Below are 15,526 nucleotides of genomic sequence, written 5' to 3' on the forward strand. Positions count from 1 at the left end.
GTACTTTCTAAACTTAACTACAGCTATGGTACTTTCTAAACTTAACTATAGCTACGGTACTTTCTAAACTTAACTACAGCTACGGTACTTTCTAAACTTAACTACAGCTACGGTACTTTCTAAAATTAACTACAGCTACGGTACTTTCTAAACTTAACTACAGCTACGGTACTTTCTAAACTTAACTACAGCTACAGTACTTTCTAAACTTAACTACAGCTACGGTACTTTCTAAACTTAACTACAGCTACGGTACTTTCTAAACTTTACAGCTATGGTACTTTCTAAACTTAACTACAGCTATGGTACTTTCTAAACTTAACTACAGTTACAGTACTTTCTAAACTTAACTACAGCTACGGTACTTTCTAAACTTAACTACAGCTACAGTACTTTCTAAACTTAACTACGGCTATGGTACTTTCTAAACTTAACTACAGCTACAGTACTTTCTAAACTTAACTACAGCTATGGTACTTTCTAAACTTAACTACAGCTACAGTACTTTCTAAACTTAACTACAGCTACAGTACTTTCTAAACTTAACTACAGCTATGGTACTTTCTAAACTTAACTACAGCTATGGTACTTTCTAAACTTAACTACAGCTACGGTACTTTCTAAACTTAACTACAGCTACGGTACTTTCTAAACTTAAGTACAGCTACGGTACTTTCTAAACTTAACTACAGCTACGGTACTTTCTAAACTTAACTACAGCTACGGTACTTTCTAAACCTAACTACAGCTATGGTACTTTCTAAACTTAACTACAGCTATGGTACTTTCTAAACTTAACTACAGCTACGGTACTTTCTAAACTTAACTACAGCTACAGTACTTTCTAAACTTAACTACAGCTATGGTACTTTCTAAACTTAACTACAGCTACAGTACTTTCTAAACTTAACTACAGCTACGGTACTTTCTAAACTTAACTACAGCTACGGTACTTTCTAAACTTAACTACAGCTATGGTACTTTCTAAACTTAACTACAGCTATGGTACTTTCTAAACTTAACTACAGCTATGGTACTTTCTAAACTTAACTACAGCTACAGTACTTTCTAAACTTAACTACAGCTACGGTACTTTCTAAACTTAACTACGGCTATGGTACTTTCTAAACTTAACTACAGCTACGGTACTTTCTAAACTTAACTACAGCTACGGTAATTTCTAAACTTAACTACAGCTACGGTACTTTCTAAAATTAACTACAGCTACGGTACTTTCTAAACCTAACTACAGCTACGGTACTTTCTAAACTTAACTACAGCTACGGTACTTTCTAAACTTAACTACAGCTACGGTACTTTCTAAACTTAACTACAGCTACAGTACTTTCTAAACTTAACTACAGCTACGGTACTTTCTAAACTTAACTACAGCTACAGTACTTTCTAAACTTAACTACAGCTACGGTACTTTCTAAACTTAACTACAGCTACGATACTTTCTAAACTTAACTACAGCTATGGTACTTTCTAAACTTAACTACAGCTATGGTACTTTCTAAACTTAACTACAGCTACGGTACTTTCTAAACTTAACTACAGCTACAGTACTTTCTAAACTTAACTACAGCTACGGTACTTTCTAAACTTAACTACAGCTATGGTACTTTCTAAACTTAACTACAGCTACTGTACTTTCTAAACTTAACTACAGCTACAGTACTTTCTAAACTTAACTACAGCTATGGTACTTTCTAAACTTAACTACAGCTATGGTACTTTCTAAACTTAACTACAGCTATGGTACTTTCTCAACTTAACTACAGCTACGGTACTTTCTAAACTTAACTACAGCTACAGTACTTTCTAAACTTAACTACAGCTACGGTACTTTCTAAACTTAACTACAGCTATGGTACTTTCTAAACTTAACTACAGCTACAGTACTTTCTAAACTTAACTACAGCTATGGTACTTTCTAAACTTAACTACAGTTACGGTACTTTCTAAACTTAACTACAGCTCTGGTACTTTCTAAACTTAACTACAGCTATGGTACTTTCTAAACTTAACTACAGCTACGGTACTTTCTAAACTTAACTACAGCTACAGTACTTTCTAAACTTAACTACAGCTACGGTACTTTCTAAACTTAACTACAGCTATGGTACTTTCTAAACTTAACTACAGCTACGGTACTTTCTAAACTTAACTACAGCTACGGTTCTTTCTAAACTTAACTACAGCTACAGTACTTTCTAAACTTAACTACAGCTACGGTACTTTCTAAACTTAACTACAGCTATGGTACTTTCTAAACTTAACTACAGCTACGGTACTTTCTAAACTTAACTACAGCTATGGTACTTTCTAAACTTAACTACAGTTACGGTACTTTCTAAACTTAACTACAGCTCTGGTACTTTCTAAACTTAACTACAGCTACGGTACTTTCTAAACTTTACAGCTATGGTACTTTCTAAACTTAACTACAGCTACGGTACTTTCTAAACTTAACTACAGTAACTCCACAAGATGAACTCTGCTAGATGAAAGCAATGAAGAAATTCTTTCACTTTCACTGAGTCCATCTGAAAACAGGACTTTCTTTTATGAAAGTTCAAATTAGCCTGTGAAATTAAGTTATTTTAATCTTATTTGACAGTCGTAAATCCTCTTCAAGAGCCGTTGATGCTAGTGGTCTTGATCCCCTTCAAGAAGGGATCTTGATGTTGCTGAAGTGATCTTGATCCCCTACCCTCCCCCTCGTCTCCCCAAGTGACCAGCGAGCCCTTCCTGATTTACAGCTCCCCTATTAATCTCATATATACACAGAGTATATACCGTGAATATCTTCGTCTAACCCTGCTACTGACACAGCTATATACCGAGGTATCAATGTATACCAGGATACACTATCTCTCTCCCATTTAAATATCGCTGGGCGATATTGACCGATATTATTGATAAGATTTACTGTGAGATATGTTGAGGTTCAATAAAGTACATTAGGAAGGTTCAATGTTGTTTTATTGAAGGTTCGATCCTCCATGTGTCAAGCTTCTTATTATTGCTAGGGTTATTATTGCTAGGCTTATTATTGCTAGGGTTATTATTGCTAGGCTTATTATTATTGCTAGGGTTATTATTGCTAGGCTTATTATTATTGCTAGGCTTATTATTGCTAGGCTTATTATTATTGCTAGGCTTATTATTATTGCTAGGCTTATTATTGCTAGGGTTATTATTATTGCTAGGGTTATTATTATTGCTAGGGTTATTATTGCTAGGGTTATTATTATTGCTAGGCTTATTATTATTGCTAGGCTTATTATTATTGCTAGGGTTATTATTGCTAGGCTTATTATTATTGCTAGGGTTATTATTATTGCTAGGGTTATTATTGCTAGGGTTATTATTATTGCTAGGCTTATTATTATTGCTAGGGTTATTATTGCTAGGGTTATTATTATTGCTAGGCTTATTATTATTGCTAAGCTTATTATTATTGCTAGGGTTATTATTGCTAGGGTTATTATTGCTAGGCTTCTTATTATTGCTAGGGTTATTATTGCTAGGCTTATTATTGCTAGGGTTATTATTGCTAGGCTTATTATTATTGCTAGGGTTATTATTGCTAGGCTTATTATTATTGCTAGGCTTATTATTGCTAGGCTTATTATTATTGCTAGGCTTATTATTATTGCTAGGCTTATTATTGCTAGGCTTATTATTATTGCTAGGGTTATTATTATTGCTAGGGTTATTATTGCTAGGGTTATTATTATTGCTAGGCTTATTATTATTGCTAGGCTTATTATTGCTAGGGTTATTATTATTGCTAGGGTTATTATTATTGCTAGGGTTATTATTGCTAGGGTTATTATTATTGCTAGGCTTATTATTATTGCTAGGCTTATTATTTTCAGTAATAAGGTGTTGTGAAGAATTAGACACATGTGCAACATCTGGGTATCTTTATTGTAGACGTTTCGCCATCCAGTGACTTTATCAATACAAATTCAAGGACATAATTGGAAGACAGTAAAGCTATATACAAAAATTGAGGTAATCAGTCCCTCAAGTTGGTGTGGAGAGCACCGTAGTCTTGAAGAGTGTGGAGCACAGCCATGACGACTGGGGCTTATATACTGTCGTCAGATGAGGGAGGTGCAGCAGCTCGTCAGATACTGCAACATCATGGAATCTTGGTACAGAGGTCATCTCCACAACCTTCTTCACTACTGGCCCGTCCCTCGGGAATGGCTTCCACTGGGAATCCTGCCTACCAGTGACAATATCTTCGTCTGCTACATGTCCCTTACCTGATCCCAATATATAGGCGCAAAGCTTATATACTGGCGGTGGAGGGGTAATGTAGACAGCCTGTACTGTCTGCACAGACAGCCCATGCTGTCTGCCAGCTTAGTTCATATTTCGCGTCATGCTGGTGCTGCCACCTATAGGCCTTGCCACTTCAGTATGCCCAGACTTGCCTCACTCGCACTCACACAGCGGCCTAGCAGCAAGACAAGGCCTCCCAGCTCTCTCTCGTGGGATGGCCCTGCCCGGGCCATGGGCACAACAACACAAGCCTGTGTACCCACCACGACATTAACAATAAACGAAGAAGCCTTCCGAAGAAGACTTATTATTAACCACCCGCTTGCTACAGCCTACCAAACAAACCCATTATAGTAAGCTTGTGGAAGGCCTCGGTCAGATGACCTAAAGCTCCAGCTGTTTATCTGGAGTTTATCTGGAGAGAGTTCCGGGGGTCAACGCCCCCGCGGCCCGGTCTGTGACCAGGCCTCCTTAGGTCAGTGTCCCAGGATGCGACCCACACCAGTCGACTAACACCCAGGTACCCATTTTACTGATGGGGAACATAGACAACAGGTGGAAAGAAACACGTCCAATGTTTCTACTCTGGCTGGGAATCGAACCCAGGCCCTCACGGTGTGAAGCGAGAGCGTTAACCACCAGGCCACCAGAACCCCTGTGGGGTCATCATATGACTAAGACCCGTGTCAGGAAACTCTTGTCCTGTTTCTTGACAAACATTACTGTTATTGCTGTTCTAGCTGTTGAACAGCGGTTTAGTGCCGATGGAGGTAGCGTAGGTAGCAATGATACGGCTGTGGACTAGTTTGGCTTGAATTGGATAAGAGTGAGTACACAACGGGCAAAGTGAGGGAATGACTGATAGCCAGTCCGTGGAGGGGGAGCGCTTGTACCTTTGAAGTCAGTAGGCCGTGTAGTGAGAGCGAGTGGGCCCAGCGACCCACTGACCTGGGTAGACCTACAGAGAGCAGCACCGGAGTGCCGCGGAATCAATCAATCGAGTTTATTCTCTATAAGGATTACAATGCTGAGTTTACAGAATTTGGATATTGTGTGGTTTACATGTTTTAAAATACTAATTATAGAGGGGGCCACTAGAACACCTAGCATGGCTAGGCATTTCGGGCAGACTTAGATTAATTCTTAATTTTAAAATATTACAAATTATGAGGTAAGTTGGTATTATGGCTAAGTGACTAAATACTAGTTTGTGAGTTTAGCAATGTGAATGATTTTGTTTTGGCACAGTACATAGTTTCAGTACTGAAGTATCACAGGCCAACTTATGACTAGTTAGGATTCATTATTTTAAGATTAAGATTGATATTTCTGTGTTTATGGTCAAATGGGTGAGTGAGTGTGTGAACCACCAGGTGGTAGCAGACAGAAATGGCTGTCGACATTACACCTACCTACCTATACTTCAGATTCTTCATGATTTAAGGCTGAGGGTCTGATTATCTCATCTTTTGTACCCAGTTCTACAGTCTTCTCATTATGTCCTTGAATTTGTATTAATAAAGTCACTGGATGGCGAAACGTCTACAATAAAGATACCCAGATGTTGCACATGTGTCTAATTATTCATCCTGTTCGGTACTGTGTACCATTCATGTACAAGAAGGTATTGTGGTGTGAGAAAGTGGTCCGTGGTTCACTTGTTGCTCCGTGGCCCATCGTCCATGGTCCACTTGTTGCTCTGTTGTCCACGGTCCACTTGTTGCTCCGTGACCCATGGTTCATGGTCCACTTGTTGCTTCATGGACCACGGTCCACTTAGTGGTCAAGTGTGGTGAAGGGTTCATGGGGCCAACACACAGATTTACTACCAATATCACTGCTATTACTACTACCACCACCCCTACTACTACTACTACTACTACCACCATTACCACCACTAATACTACTATTACCACCACCACCACAACCACTACTGCTACTACAATAACTACCATCCCTACCACCACAGCTACTGCCACAAGCAAGAACTACTAACAGGAGTATCTACCAACAACCTCCAATAATAGCTACTACAATCACTACATTATTTAACCCAGAACTAAATTAACCCAGTACCAGAATTACCCAGCCAGCAGGTCCTCCCCCCATCTAGTCAATTAACCAGCAAGACAGTAATGAACCATCACTGGAGCATCCTGGCCAGGTAATTGCTCACCTCCGGGAATCAATATAATCCCAAACGTCTTCCAAAGAAATCTATAATTGACATTTCCAGCCCAATAATTCATAATTTCCACCGGATAATTTGAATCCCAAATGCTGGGCGCAATTGTGTGTGTGTGTATATATATATATATATATATATATATATATATATATATATATATATATATATATATATATATATATATATATATATATATATATATATATATTAGGTATTAGCAGCAGTACAAGAACATTTCCCTGGTCTCTTCCCTTTTGTTTCAGCCGGGTATAGCAAGGAATCAATGCTTCTCTTTGGAGAGCATGAAATTACATCACCGGAGGGTGTCCAACAAGGAGATCCTCTTGCACCATTTCTCTTCTGTATAGCAGTTAGGGAAATCACAGTCAGACTGACCAGCGAGCTAAACATCTGGTTCCTAGATGATGGCACACTAGCAGGTACAAAGGAGTCCCTCCTACATGACCTTACACAGGTAATGACACGGGGACAGGAAATGGGTCTCATCCTGAATCCATCCAAATGTGAAATCATCTCAGTCAGTCAACAAGTGATAAATGCAGTGAGATCAAAACTACCAGGAGCAGCAGTCATTGCCCCCACAAATAGTGTCTTGCTAGGAGCACCTCTGGGAAGCAATGCCATTGACATAATTCTCAGGAAGAAATTGGAAGAGTTAAGGAGAATGGAACAACGAATAGGCAATCTGGACACCCACGATGCCTGTACCTTCTCACAAAGTGCTTGAGTCTGCCCAGGTTGACATATTTCCTAAGATGTGCACCTTCATATGATAACCCTATACTGCACGAATATGACAGTATTCTGAGGCAGATTTTTACGAAAGTACTTAACCTTACTCTAGAAGACGGGCAGTGGAACCAAGCTACACTTCCAGTCAGACTAGGAGGCAAGTCATCACAGATTGCGTTACCTACTTTTCTGTCCTCGTGTATTGCATCCAGAGAGCTTGTAGCAGCGATTCTCCCTGAACATCTTAGGGACAAGATAGGAGTCCAGGACCAAAAATTAATTGACGGAGCAATGATCTGGGATAATCTAACGGGCTCTGGAGCCAGACCTGCTCCCCCCAACAGCTACAAACAATCGCACTGGGATGGTCCAATAGTGGAAAATATTGCCTCAACAATGCTTCAGAGTGTGTCAAGGAAGGATAGAGCCCGCCTCCTGGCAGTGAGAGCCCCTCATGCTGGGGACTTTCTGTTGGCTGTTCCCAACTCCAGCCTTGGCACACGTCTCGACCCACAGACCATCCACATCGGTGTTGCCCTTCGACTTGCCGCCCCTATTCTCGCCGAACACAGGTGTATTTGTGGCAGTGAAGCAGCAGACCGATTCGGGTACCATGGTCTTGTGTGCCGTAAATCCGAGGGAAAGATTGCAAGACATGAGGAGGTTAATAACATTATCAAGAGGAGCCTCACAACAGCTGGATGCCCAGCAGTAAGGGAGCCACCCCAACTATGCAGATCTGATGGCAGCCAGAAGCGTCCAGATGGTATCACCCTTCAAGCCTGGACAGATGGGAAGCAGGTGGTGTGGGACTATACATGTGCATCTACCTTGGCTGATACCTATCTCCAATACACCAGGGAGGAAGGAGGGGCAGCTGCCAGCTTCAGGGAGTCCCAAAAGTCTAGAAAATATGGAGAACTTGCCCATCATTATATGTTTGTTCCCATAGGCTCAGAGACCCTTGGCTCATGGGGAAAGAGTGCATCTAAATTCCTTAAGGAGCTGGGAAAAAGACTCATCAGGGTAACTAGGGATCCCAGGGCAGCTAGTTTTCTGTTCCAGCGGCTCAGTGCGGCTGTTCAAAGGGGTAATGCCTGCTGTATTTTGGGCACGCGCCCCAGCTCTGAGGAGCTGGATGAGATTTTCGCCTTATAATCGGTGATACACACGTAACAACATGTACCTTATATGCCACCTTTATATATATATATATATATATATATATATATATATATATATATATATATATATATATATATATATATATATATATATATATAGTATTAATATACACCTGGAGAGTTGGCAAATAAATTATACTGGCAAAACAAATTTCAGAGAGAGAGAGAGAGAGAGAGAGAGAGAGAGAGAGAGAGAGAGAGAGAGAGAGAGAGGCCTCTATCTTGTTTGGCCTGGCCACAAGTAGTTCACGGGGTTATAATGAGTCTGTCCATCATTATAATGGAATTTTTTCACCCCCTCTTCCATGTTTCACCTCCTTCTCCCGTGTATTACCCCCGGGGTTCAACAAGACGACAAACTCAACGACAATACTGAAGATCACGTACGATCACCACGACCCTGGGGAAGAGGAGTGTGACGCTCCTGCCAGACGTGCGACAACTTTTCCCCAGCCATCACCATATTTCAATATTCAGGACAATGAATTTTTTTTAATCATAACTGACCTTTTAATTAAACGTAAACGCATCGAGGAAAACGGAAAAAGAGGAAAAATAATGGGCGAAACGAGCAGGGAAAGCACCAGTAGTGGCGCAGCTGGTGGTGAGTAGTAACTCCATCACCAGCTGAGACACGCATTCACATCTGACTGAAATAAAATAAACAGGAAAAACATATATAAGGAATGAGGAATGTTATTCTCACTGTTGTCTGAAATTCAATACGAGAAACATTACAACGATTAACACACACACACACACACACACACACACACACACACACACACACACACACACACACACACACATACACACACACGCACACACACATTAGGACGTTAGGAAGTATTTCTTCAGTCATAGAGTCGTCATGAAGTGGAATAGCCTAGCAAGTGAAGTAGTGAAGGCAGGAACTATACATAGTTTTAAGAAGAGGTATGACAAAGCTCAGAAAGCAGAGAGGGAGAGGACCTAGTAGCGATCAGTGAAAAGGCGGGGCCAGGAGCTGAGTCTCGACCCGTGCAACCACAATTAGGTGAGTATATATATATATATATATATATATATATATATATATATATATATATATATATATATATATATATACATACCAAGAGATACATATGTCTCAATGACGTATACCTGTGTATATACCCAAGAGGTGTATATACACACCTGATCAAGCACGTCAAGAAATTAGAGAAATTGCAAAGGTTTGCAACAAGACTAGTCCCAGACCTAAGGGGATTGTCCGACGAGGAGAGGTTAAGGGAAATCGACCTGACGACCCTGGAGGACAGGAGAGATAGGGACGACATGATAACGAAATATAAAATACTGAGAGGAATTGACAAGATGGATACGGACAGGATGTTCCAGAGGTGTGACACAGCAACAAGGCGTCACAATTGGAAATTGAAGACTCAGATGATCCATAGAGATGTTAGGAAGTATTTCTTCAGTAATAGAGTTGTCAGGAAGTGGAACAATCTTCAGAGGGATGTAGTGGAGGCAAGATCCATACGTAGCTTAAAGAGGTATGATAAAGCTCATGGAGTAGGGAGAGAGTGGACCTAGTAGCTACCAGCGAAGAAGCGGGGCCAAGAGCTGTAACACGACCTCTGTAACCACAAATAGGTGAGTACTCACACTGTGTCAACCTCTTTCTCTTTCTCTCACCCTCTCTCCCTCTCTATCTCTCATTCCCTCACTCATCTCTCTCCCACTTCTTGCACCTGTCAGTCACTCCTGCAACACAAACACTGTCCTATCTGCAACACAACACACGTAATTACCACAACCATACGAACCACAAACTTACGTTCCACGAACTTCCTAACTTAATATTGCTCTGATATTACAGCAAAATATTATATTAAATATTAACCTTTTCTTATAGACTATGATAATATTCACAGGTTAATGGGGGTTTAAATTCTATCTGCTACACGAGAGTCTTTAAAGACATAGATGGACCATAGGGATATCAGGAAGTATTTCTTCAGTCCCAGGGTGGTCGGGAAATGGTATGACCTCAACACAGAAGTGACAGGCAGAGTCCATACATAGTTTTAAGAGCAGGTCCGATAGGGCCTACGAGGGTGGAAAGTTACTTTGGTAAGTGGCAGGTTGAGAGGCAGCGCCAGGAGCTAATCGACACCTACAACCACAAATAGGTGAGAACAAATAGGTGAGTACATGTGCGTGAATACATGTAGGTGAGTACATATAGGTAAGTACATATAAATGAGCATACAGGTGAGTACATGTACGCGAGTACACACACTTACAAAACTTCAGTCATATGCCTATAAGATAAATCCTGATAGGCAGTATGATTAACTGACATCATCAGGTGTGTGGTCACACCTGACTGCCACCTCTGATGATAATACTTCTGATAGTTACTGTAATGATAGTAAACCTTCATTAACAGTTCCGGATCAACTGGGCTGTGGCTCGTACGTTGGTTTGCGTGCAGCCAGCAGCAACAGCCTGGTTGATCAGGCTCTGATCCACCAGGAGGCCTGGTCACAGACCGGGCCGCGGGGGCGTTGACCCCCGGAACTCTCTCCAGGTAAGCATTATTATTATTACTACATGATATATATATATATATATATATATATATATATATATATATATATATATATATATATATATATATATATATATATATATATATATATATATAGAGAGAGAGAGAGAGAGAGAGAGAAAGATAACATATCTTAGTGTATATATCCCACACTATTTTAAATATTAAAATATTCTTGACAGGTGACATGTGCCCCCGAGTACCTGTTTTCCGCCTCTCAGACAGCCTGTCCCTGTATGCCCTATCAATTCCTCTGAGTATTTTGTATGCTGTTATCATGTTTCCTTTGGGATACCTTTTAGGGATTACTGAGGTATCGTGAGCTGGGATACCTCCGCGCCGTTTCAGTCTTCCAGTGAGCGAAACTTCCCATCAACTAAGCCAAGTTCATCTACCGATTAAATACCGAGAGCTCTCCACCAACCAGAGACGAGGAAGTCGCAAGTCATCCACCAATCAGAGAGGAGGAAGCCGTGAATGGCTGGGGAAGGTGCAGGGTATATAAGTCGGCCACGAAGAGAAGCCAGTTAGTTTGCGCGCGGCCGTCGCTTAGTGCATACCTTGGAGCACACATTACCACACACTCTTAATACCTGACAAACTTTTTTTTTTTTACCCCCATAATGTGTGTATGCTAATACCAATCTTCATGCGAGTGAAATAAGAACAATAAAGATGTAGTAGTCTGGAGAGTATATACCAGCATATCCGGTAGTATATCCGTTAGCAGTGGTGGATTTACACTGAACTCGCAAGATGTGAATGCGGGAGGAGATCTCTCTACTAGATAAGGTAAGAATTTGTATATACACAGAGACACTGGAGAGACAGCTTGGGAGAGACTTATATACTTGTAGAGGAGATAAAACAGTCAATATAAATATTATTAATCATGGGGAGCGCTAAACCCGTAAGGATTATACAGCGCTTGTGTGTGGGGGGGGGGGCTTATGGAAGGCGTTTTGGCTTAATTCAGGGAACTGGAACACGGAAATCCAATTCCCTTGATCAAGAGCCCCTTCAAGGGTTTTTGCAATTAGGCCCATTATTATACTCCGACTTGGTATATATATATATATATATATATATATATATATATATATATATATATATATATATATATATATATATATATATATATATATATATGTATATATATTATTGTGACCACGAACAAGTGGTATTAAAAACATAAACACTTATGCAATTTAATGTGATCCTTTATTGACAACGTTTCGCCCACACAGTGGGCTTTTTCAAGTCACAGATCCATTGTGTCGGTATTTTATACCATTTATTTTCAAGTGGTATTGAATCAATAACAACACTGCAATTAGCCGAGGATTCAAACCCATGTCGTTTTGGCCCCTGACTTGTGATGAGCGAAAATCACATGACGCCTTAGCCCACAAGACCACACAATCCTACAAGATCCAAGCACCCAGCCAAGATAAGTGCGTTACTCTTGGTCCTAGGACATACGGTGGTGTGGATGACTCAAAGCTAATTTCACTCTTATCCCGTGGGTTAGAGCGTCATGTGATTTTCGCTCACCATGGGGCGGGCCAAAACGATATGCGTTCGAATCCTCTGCTAGTCGCAGTGTTATTAGTATGTTTGGGGGGTAGTTTGTGTGTGTGTGTGTGTGTGTGTGTGTGTGTGTGTGTGTGTGTGTGTGTGTGTGTGTGTGTGTGTGTGTGTGTGTGTGTGAACTAGTGAGTTTTACAGGAAAACGAACTACAGTAGGCCTACTCACTGGGCCCCGTCTCACTGACTCCATTTTCCAGAGTGCTCACACATTAATGATAATAGCGATAATATTAATTTCAGTAAGTACATTATATAAGTGTCTGCCTAAACGAGCATTCTTCCCACATTTCTCAAATCTGAATTAATCTAGATAAATTGAATCAAATGCGCATAAGACGGTGGTCAAATGAATCTTGTAATAAAGTTGGTAGAATTACCGACAATATGTAAAGTAAAAGGACACAAGTGCAACTAATGTGACATTTATTGTGGCAACGTTTCGCTCTCCAGGAGCGAAACGTTGCCACAATAAATGTCACATTAGTTGCACTTGTGTCCTTTTACTTTACAAATGAATCTTATTGTTGTAGATTCCCGAGTTTTGCTCAAAAATCTACAATTGTCCTCAAAGATTTCTTAAATTATACCGTGAATTAAGGAAAGATCCTGGACTCACCTTACGAAACAGACACAGAAAATGTGGTAGTAATTATGGACAAGGTAGATTATAGTGGAAAAATGAACATGTTATTAGAAGATGGGGGGAACGTACATGCCTGTTAATAGGGACTGATCGCCTAATCTCACTCTGCTGTGTGCTGTCACATCCACTCCCAACTTTACCACAGCTAAAATTAATCACTACATCAAGGATGATGTACTAATCACATCAGTTCCACCTCTCCACTGCTGTCTCTATATTCACTCGCCACTGTATTACACTGAAGAAGTTGAAGATTAAGACACATGTGCAACAGTTGGGTATCTTTACTGAGGAAACATTTCGTCTACACAGTCGACTTCTTCAGTCACACATACACAGGCAGCAGTGGTAATGAAATCTAGATGTAGTCAGCTGATCAACCATGGAGAAAAAGTATTTGAGGTGGTGAGTCCCTCAGCCTGGAGAAGAGTGTGAGGTGGTCAGTCCCTCAGCCTGGAGAAGAGTGTGAGGTGGTCAGTCCCTCAGCCTGGAGAAGAGTGTGAGGTGGTCAGTCCCTCAGCCTGGAGAAGAGTGTGAGGTGGTGAGTCCCTCAGCCTGGAGAAGAGTGTGAGGTGGTGAGTCCCTCAGCCTGGAGAAGAGTGTGAGGTGGTCAGTCCCTCAGCCTGGAGAAGAGTGTGAGGTGGTGAGTCCCTCAGCCTGGAGAAGAGTGTGAGGTGGTGAGTCCCTCAGCCTGGAGAAGAGTGTGAGGTGGTCAGTCCCTCAGCCTGGAGAAGAGTGTGAGGTGGTCAGTCCCTCAGCCTGGAGAAGAGTGTGAGGTGGTCAGTTCCTCAGCCTGGAGAAGAGTGTGAGGTGGTCAGTCCCTCAGCCTGGAGAAGAGTGTGAGGTGGTCAGTCCCTCAGCCTGGAGAAGAGTGTGAGGTGGTCAGTTCCTCAGCCTGGAGAAGAGTGTGAGGTGGTCAGTCCCTCAGCCTGGAGAAGAGTGTGAGGTGGTCAGTCCCTCAGCCTGGAGAAGAGTGTGAGGTGGTGAGTCCCTCAGCCTGGAGAAGAGTGTGAGGTGGTCAGTCCCTCAGCCTGGAGAAGAGTGTGAGGTGGTCAGTCCCTCAGCCTGGAGAAGAGTGTGAGGTGGTCAGTCCCTCAGCCTGGAGAAGAGTGTGAGGTGGTCAGTCCCTCAGCCTGGAGAAGAGTGTGAGGTGGTCAGTCCCTCGGCCTGGAGAAGAGTGTGAGGTGGTCAGTCCCTCAGCCTGGAGAAGAGTGTGAGGTGGTCAGTTCCTCAGCCTGGAGAAGAGTGTGAGGTGGTCAGTCCCTCAGCCTGGAGAAGAGTGTGAGGTGGTCAGTCCCTCAGCCTGGAGAAGAGTGTGAGGTGGTCAGTCCCTCAGCCTGGAGAAGAGTGTGAGGTGGTCAGTCCCTCGGCCTGGAGAAGAGTGTGAGGTGGTCAGTCCCTCAGCCTGGAGAAGAGTGTGAGGTGGTCAGTTCCTCAGCCTGGAGAAGAGTGTGAGGTGGTCAGTCCCTCAGCCTGGAGAAGAGTGTGAGGTGGTCAGTCCCTCAGCCTGGAGAAGAGTGTGAGGTGGTCAGTCCCTCAGCCTGGAGAAGAGTGTGAGGTGGTCAGTCCCTCGGCCTGGAGAAGAGTGTGAGGTGGTCAGTCTCTCGGCCTGGAGAAGAGTGTGAGGTGGTGAGTCCCTCAGCCCGGAGAAGAGTGTGAGGTGGTGAGTCCCTCAGCCTGGAGAAGAGTGTGAGGTGGTGAGTCCCTCAGCCTGGAGAAGAGTGTGAGGTGGTGAGTCCCTCAGCCTGGAGAAGAGTGTGAGGTGGTCAGTCCCTCAGCCTGAAGAGCGTGAGGTGGTCAGTTCCTCAGCCTGGAGAAGAGTGTGAGGTGGTGAGTCCCTCAGCCTGGAGAAGAGTGTGAGGTGGTGAGTCCCTCAGCCTGGAGAAGAGTGTGAGGTGGTCAGTCCCTCAGGATGAAGAAAAGTGTGAGGTGGTCAGTTCCTCAGCCTGGAGAATAGTGTGAGGTGGTCAGTCCCTCAGCCTGGAGAAGAGTGTGAGGTGGTGAGTCCCTCAGCCTGGAGAAGAGTGTGAGGTGGTGAGTCCCTCAGCGAGAAGAGTGTGAGGTGGTGAGCCCCTCAGCCTGGAGAAGAGTGTGAGGTGGTGAGTCCCTCAGCCTGGAGAAGAGTGTGAGGTGGTCAGTCCCTCAGCCTGAAGAAGAGTGTGAGGTGGTCAGTTCCTCAGCCTGGAGAATAGTGTGAGGTGGTCAGTCCCTCAGCCTGGAGAAGAGTGTGAGGTGGTCAGTCCCTCAGCTTGGAGAAGAGTGTGATG

The 15,526-nt window shown here is 42.5% G+C and overlaps 1 protein-coding gene across 2 annotated transcripts in view; it reads left to right on the forward strand.

Annotated features, from left to right (window-relative positions):
• The first annotated feature begins 11,555 nt into the window (after positions 1–11,555).
• LOC128698484 (adenylate cyclase type 2) overlaps positions 11,556–15,526 on the forward strand; it is a 346,235-nt gene continuing 342,264 nt past the window's right edge. For both annotated transcript variants that reach the window (XM_070103973.1, XM_070103974.1), the window contains exon 1: positions 11,556–11,818. The gene's annotated coding sequence lies outside the window, so the exon portion shown is untranslated. The remainder of the gene's footprint in view (positions 11,819–15,526) is intronic.

The sequence above is a fragment of the Cherax quadricarinatus genome, chromosome 88, assembly GCF_038502225.1.
Source record: "Cherax quadricarinatus isolate ZL_2023a chromosome 88, ASM3850222v1, whole genome shotgun sequence".
Lineage (NCBI taxonomy): Eukaryota > Metazoa > Arthropoda > Malacostraca > Decapoda > Parastacidae > Cherax > Cherax quadricarinatus.